The sequence below is a fragment of the Parasteatoda tepidariorum genome, chromosome 5 (assembly GCF_982258835.1).
Source record: "Parasteatoda tepidariorum strain Cologne lab strain chromosome 5, Ptep-v5.0, whole genome shotgun sequence".
NCBI lineage: Eukaryota > Metazoa > Arthropoda > Arachnida > Araneae > Theridiidae > Parasteatoda > Parasteatoda tepidariorum.
In genome coordinates, this window is record NC_141759.1 from 119279541 (window position 1) to 119286876 (window position 7336).

General features: G+C 25.7%; 1 long non-coding RNA gene across 1 annotated transcript; it reads right to left on the reverse strand.

Moving 5' to 3' along the window:
- Nucleotides 1–1184: 1184 nt before the first annotated feature.
- LOC147810105 (uncharacterized) lies at nucleotides 1185–7252 on the reverse strand. The gene is made up of 3 exons (XR_015434226.1): nucleotides 6036–7252; nucleotides 5892–5946; nucleotides 1185–1436 (listed from the first exon to the last, which is right to left on the reverse strand). It is a non-coding gene; the product is annotated as an uncharacterized LOC147810105 (long non-coding RNA).
- Between the last annotated feature and the right edge of the window lie 84 nt (nucleotides 7253–7336).

Consider the following 7336-nt stretch of genomic DNA (forward strand, 5'->3'; position numbering starts at 1 on the left):
ATTCAGTTGCCATTCAACTCTGGAACAGGGCGCATCTCCCTGTCACCTTGACCTTGTCAATTTTATATCTTTAAACTTGTAAATAAATTATTTTGTGTGTTACAGTCCACTGGTTAATAGATCGATACATCATAAACACTTACAATTGAAGTTACAATTTTCTCCGACAAAAACACAACCATAAATTAAAAAAGCATTGTAATAACAATAATTGAAATGATAGATATAACCGAAACTGTTATACTCTGCATCTTCATATTAATTGATTTTAAACTTAAAAAACAAAGTAAAGAAAGAGTTGCAGAAATGAAATGGCTAGAAAAAAAAATATGAAAGCAAATAACTAAATACAGTCAGATATATGTTATTTAAAGCTGTTTTATTTCTTAAAAGTGTAATATAAAAAGCTTAAACTAGAATTTTAAATTAATAATAAAAAAAAAATAAATTTTGAAATCACCAAAGTTTAAAAGCTAATTTGCTCTAGAAATTATGTTCTTTCTTTCATTTTTAGAAAGAAACCATATTTTAATAAAATATGACTGGGAGAGCGGATTTTGTTATAAATTCAGATATTTACACCGTGAAAATTCCATTTTAAAAATTAGATTTTTCGGTAGATATTCCCTTATAATAGTTTAGTTAGAGCATATAATAGATTGGTAAAACTATTATAAGCTCTCAAGTTTAGTATTAGTCAAGTTTAGATTATCAGTGTTTATGGTAATATTTATCTGTATCAACGTACATTTATAATTTATAAATGTATTCTTAAAAATTCAACGTTGTTTTACTTGATAAACAAATATTTAAAGCTAATATGAAACAATATTTATTTTTTTATTAACAGAAAATATTTCATGTTAGAAGTATTTTGATTATTTATAGTATTATGAGCTTTAAGACAGTTTTGGAAGAAAATTTTAAGCATTACTGTCAAAAACCAGTTTAAGAAATCCAAAAAACTCAACCTCCAAGGTATAAAAACCATTTTTTTTAAAACCCAGACACAAATTATCACTTTTGTATTTTTTTTTACAATAAAAGGGATGAAAATACTGTATTTTTTTACTCGAAAAATCAATTAAAATGAACACTGCATAACACTCATACAAGCAAACTTCAATTAGAGTCAATTAAAAAAAAAACAATCTCTTGTTTGCAACTAAATTGAGACCAAGTCATTAATAGAAAGTGACTTTAATTCATGTAAAAAAGAAATCAAAAATTTTATAAATATCTTCATTATATAAATATTTCACAACAAATAATCTCTGTGTTCAAAAGTTGTGTGTTCTCTGTGTTCTTCTATAACAATCTCTTCATCAGGCAATATCTTGACATTTTCATCTGACTTGTTAGCATCATCAATTGGGTCGCTCTCTTCCTCTCCAAAACAAAAGTGGTCTTTTTCATCTAACGTCTTTCCCACTTGGCTATTAATATATGAAATTTTATAACAATAAAAGTAAGTAATCATTAAATCAATAGTAATGAAAATGATTATCAATAATGGTGAAAATAAAGATTGAAAGAGAGAAAAATGATTTTTTTTCCTTTTTGAAAGATATAGAATAATTTTCAATTTAAAAAAAAAAAACATCCTTAAATTTATGTTTGTTTCTCATTAAATTTAGAAAACTGAATTGACAGAATACTACTAAGTATAAAGAAGTCATTAGTAAAATAAAATTTTCAGATAATTCTATATACCTTGCACTTTCTCATTGCTTCAATTTTATATTACAAAATTATTTGCAGTAAGAGTATTTCCTGAGCATATTTGAAGATTTTCTTAAAGTTAACAGATTTTTTTTTTTCTAATATTAAAATCAGCAAACACAAAACTATGATGAAAATTTTAATTACTTTTCTTTAATTCATTTAAAGATATTAAATTAAATGAAATTTAAAATTTTTTTATTTATTTATTTACGGAAATTTCTGAAATTTACATAAAATATGAATTTTTTTCTAATATAAATTTTTTGCTTGATATATGTGCCTAATTTTGGGAAAATGAAGATATAGAAATTTTGAATATAAGAACATGAAGATTGTGCTGCAGATTGACTCAGTAAATTCTGCTGTAAGGTATATAAGTTGCACTGCAATGCCATAATCAAAAATACAAAAGTAATAACCAATCAGAGTTTTTAAATGAAGGAGTACATTGTATAAAACAGATTTCATAAAACAGTTTGCAAGAAAGTATTTAAAATTGATTTAAAATGGTTCTTAAAAACAAAATGCAACTTTCTAAACTAGCTAACATGCGGTAAATGAAATTATCACTAAGTTACAAAAGCTAAATTAAAAATAATGTAACTCTAGTGGAGAATATCAGAAAGTCTTTTTTTTGAGTAGGGGTGTACGCTAAAATGATAATAATATTTGTTTTCTTGGAAAGGTGTGTCGTTTATGAAAGAGCAAAATCATTGATCTGTCTGGGTTTTTTTAAGAGGTACCTATTTTGTGAAAATTTAGACATAATTAGTGCAAATAAAAAATTAACACAAAAATATGGTAAAGGAAGAAAATATTTTCAAAAATTGTCACTACAAATAAAAATCATTTATGACTTATTTCTATATATTTTTCCCTATATATTCAAAAAAAATTTTGGTATTAAAAATTAAAAATTTGGTATTAAAATTTAAATTAAAAATTTTGGGTTAAAAATTTTATCTAAATTACAAAAAGCATAAATCTGTAAAAAATCATTGTCCATAGTAAAATTTCAACTTGAATTTAATAAAAACATGCATTTAACAGTACTAATACTAAAAGTTATTCAAATTATGAGAACACTTTCCTCCGGGTCATACAAAAAAAAGTTTCACAGAGAAAAAAATATTAGAAATGTCAGTTAAAAGAAATTTACAACAGTGTTTATGATAATGTTCGAATTTCAACTTCTTGTAAAGCTTACAGAGGGTGAGCCTCGCGTTTAATTTTAAAAAACTCAGCGGGGAAAAAATTGGCTTTGATATGGCGTAAACGACCGATTAGGTTTCCCACATTGACTGAACACGTGCTACCGTTTTGTAAAAGACAGCTGGCAGGGAAGCTCTTCTTTTCCATAGATTGCAACAAGAACACAGGTTTGCATGAGAACTTGCTTTTTTATTTGTGAAACTGCCGTTTTTCCTGAAGTTGAATTTGCGAAGGTACCGCTAAACGGTAGGAAATTTACCCTGGACAGACCCTTGAGCTCAGTATTTATTTAATATCCATAAAAACAATACAGTATAACCCTACAACAACACAGAATTCAATACAAGTTAGCGTTCAAAAATCGTGCAATTCTAAGATGTATTTATTACTTAATTCTATATATTTAAAAAATAATTAATACATTTAGGTACATATTTATAAAAAAAAAAAAAAAAAAAAATACCTTGGCAAATATACTAAATTAAAAAATATATGACACTAAAATTTTATACTTTTATTGTAAAATATATAAAATTGTATCTATTATTTGAAATCAAAGTTCTAATTTTTGGTTAAATTAGAACTAATCCATATTGCCTTTATAGACAACTGTATTTAAATCAGGGTTGGCAAGTTTTTGACACATGACGGTTTTTACCGTTATGTCAAAAAACTCCCTGTCAAAAACCCATAGTTTTGGTAAAACTGTATTTTTATTTGAGTTTAACTTCTTATAACTTAAAATTAATTTATTTTTGGGCAATAAAATTAGAAAAAAAGTTGTTAAAAGATATTTAAGAACAGATTCTTGCATTTTCCCAACATGATTATATCAAAACATACTATTTGAAGTAAAATATTAGGATACTAAACAAAATTTTCAACATTTCCAAGCATCATTTTGTTTGTCATATTACATTACTGAAGAATGTCAAGTCATTCTTGACTTAGAGTTTGTTAGTAGTTACAAGTTTTGTTTAGCTTATTTCTAATATTTAAGAAATGCCAAATTTTAAATTCTTCTTCTTAGTTCTTGAATTTATTAATAGTTCCAAGCTTTTTTGCTTGTTTGTTTATTTCTAACAATTAAGAAATGCAAAATTTTGAGTCCTTTGCAAATCAAGCAATAATGATAAAAGCAAATATCACTATTTTCAATAAGTATATTACAATATTTCTGCATGAATGTATATCCTTCTCTAAGAATGCATGTATACAGTTGCAAAATCAATAGCAATCATTTACAACATTCATTTATAAAGGCAATTATAGGAAAATAATATATTGTCCGCTATATGCCATAAATTGAAGGAAACAGTAGGCTTTTGACGGTTTTTACCACTGTCATGTCAAAAACCAGTTTTTGACGGCAAAAACCCAACACTGATTCAAATCCTTAAAAATATTTTCTCACAGCGCTTGTTTTGAGATTAAGCTCTTTTGTTCTCCTATACAGTTTATTTTTATGTTTGTACGATTACCTACGGTTACTTTCTTATGTTTGTATTGTTTAAAAAAATGGTTCCAAGGAGTAAAAAATAAAGATTTGTTAAATAGCTGCAAAAAACAAAAAAAATTTTCAAAACTATAATTTTTTTTTCAATCATAAGACCCTTATTTTCTTGAAGAAATCTTAAAATAGTTTTTAATTTTGGAGAAATTGTAATGGTTAGCACCTCTGAAAACAGCACAGGAATATGAGTGTGATGCTATTTTCAACATTTGTTTTGATGCCAGTTGATGGTAAATTCAGAAGTAGTAGGTGTGAACAAATTGTGTAAATATTTTCATAAATAAGCAGACATTCAATTTCAATATGAAGATGAAAGAAAAGCCATGATCTCCAAATAATCTGCTGTTGAAAAATTTAGTGTTAAGAGTTACGATTCTGAGAAGAAAAAGAATGGAACAGTCTTCTATTCTAACTAAAGATAGTATTATCTCAATATATTTATCTTTAGCGCAACTATATATTACATTTTACAACTGCATTGAACAGTCAAGCCAATTTCAGGTTTACAACCATCAATGCTTAACTATGTTTCCTTGTAAATTTTGAACCCAACCCAGAAGACAAGAAAACTCCTGGATCAAACATTGGGACTAACCAACCCTTGTAATGTTGCACACAATTTTTGCACAAAACTTAATTTATAATCCTAAATTGAGGTACAGTGTTTCAGAAGATATAATTTTCAATATTTATAAAACATTTTCTTGAGAGTGTAAAGACAAATGTATCTAGTCCATCTAACTGAAAAAAAAAAAAAAAAAACACAAAATTCTTCAAAAAAGACAATCTTTTACAAGGTCTAACATCAAAGCAAATGTATTACATTAGAGAATAAAAAGAAAGATAATATACATACAAGTACAAAGTAATAGCAATTGTATGTGGTCACCTTTAAGACAAGTTAGAATATTTTTAGATTTAAAAATATTTAACACATATTTTTTCACAATTTTATTAAAAAATATAATTGATAATTTTAAAACTAAAATTAATAACAATAAAAACCAAATTGAAGAGAATTTAATTGTTTGAAAGAATCAGGGGTGATTTTGAGCCGAAGTCAAAAAACCTGAAAATTTCTTGAGTAAAATCTTTACGACGTGTTTAAAAAAATAAATGTCTTTATAAATTTAAATCATTGATATTTTCACAACATGAAATTCTAAATAAATTATATACAACATAATTTAAATTAATAATTCTGTAAAGAGATGCCAAGCATAAATTCTAGTTCCTAATATTTCTAAATAAATTATACAACAATTTTCATGCATAAAAGTGATCAATGATTTCTTGAAACTTCTGGATCTTGGATTTTATGAAATTTTCAGATTGCGGTAAGCAGAATCATCTCTGAAGAATATTGGACTTAATACAGCTTAATTAGTAGATTGCATCACTACAAGGTTTTAAAAATTAACATAAAATGATAATTAATTACCTAAAAAACTTTTTTATTTTCATATCTCCTAATTCTTTTGTTAGTGTTACTTGAGCTAAAAAAAAATTAAAAAAAATTGAAACAAATATGTTTAATCTATTTATTATGTTTTTTTTTCCAAATAGAATATTAAAGTGTTAATACCAGGATTTAAATCCCTTATTTGCAATTTTGAAAGATAAGGAACTAAGTCAACTTGTAGCTGTCTCATACTAAGAGAAGAGCCTGAAAAGAATAGGCAATGCACTTAATTCATAAGCTATAAAAAAAATCCAAGTTGAACAATAAAATGTAAATTAAAAAGTTACCAACATTTCATAACCATAAATACCCATAGCTGCCAACATGGATAGGAATAAATCCAGTAGATTTTACAAAAAAATAAAAATTTTATAACTGTTCCATAATTTTTTAACCGCTTTGGGAAGTTTGGGATTTTTATAGTCATCACAATACAAAAACTTTATTACACTAATAAAGTTTATTACACTATAAAACTTTATTACACTAATAAATAGTCTGCAATATTTTCCATTTATGATTAATATTAAATGAATTTGAAATGTTTCTTTTGATTATTTTTAACTTCTATTTTAAAAAGACAAGTAAGTCATCATTGATGATTAAAAGATTTTACTATTTAAGTTAAGAATAAAACAAACTTAAATTTTCAGAAAAAAGAAAAGCTTTAAACTAATTACAATAAGTGAGTCTCATTCCATTATGCACTAGCAATACTTATTCAAGTATTCAAGCAAGTGATAAATTGCGTAAAAATTCTATTCCGATTAAGGATATTTTTCAAAAACTTAATCAATTATAGGGAATTTTCTAAAATGTACGAAAATCAGGAGAATTTTTATACCAGTAGACCTGGAAAAAAATGGCAAAATCCAGTATGTGACTGGTAAATCCAGGAGAGTTGGCAGCTCTGAATACCCATTTTAAAAACATCATCATCATCATCAATGGCTCGACAGCCCAGGGTGGGCCTTGGCCTTCTCAAGAAGTTTAAACGAAGTTCAAGTGAGTTTAAACTTCTGAAAAAGTTTAAAAACATACAAATGCAAATTTTGAATATTTTAGGTGGATCTAAGAATCTAGTTAAAAATTTCCAAAGTCTAAAAAAGTTAAAGCTTTCTAGGAAGATCAATGCTTCCTAATAATGAAAAAAAAAACTAGAAATATTTTCTCTGAGAATTGTAATCTATAGTAACTGTTAGGTTATTTCAAAAGATTTTGAGCATAATGAAACTTTTTAGAAAATTATGTTATTTATGCCCATGCAAATTTTATATCAACTATAATGCATGGAAGAATTAGTGGCTTTTGGATTTGGTTCCTCTTTGAATTGTGGCATTGCAACATAGTGTCTCTTTTATTATTAGAAAAAAATAAAACCATAATTTTTTTCCAAGAAAAAAAATATTTTGAGAGAATTGCCA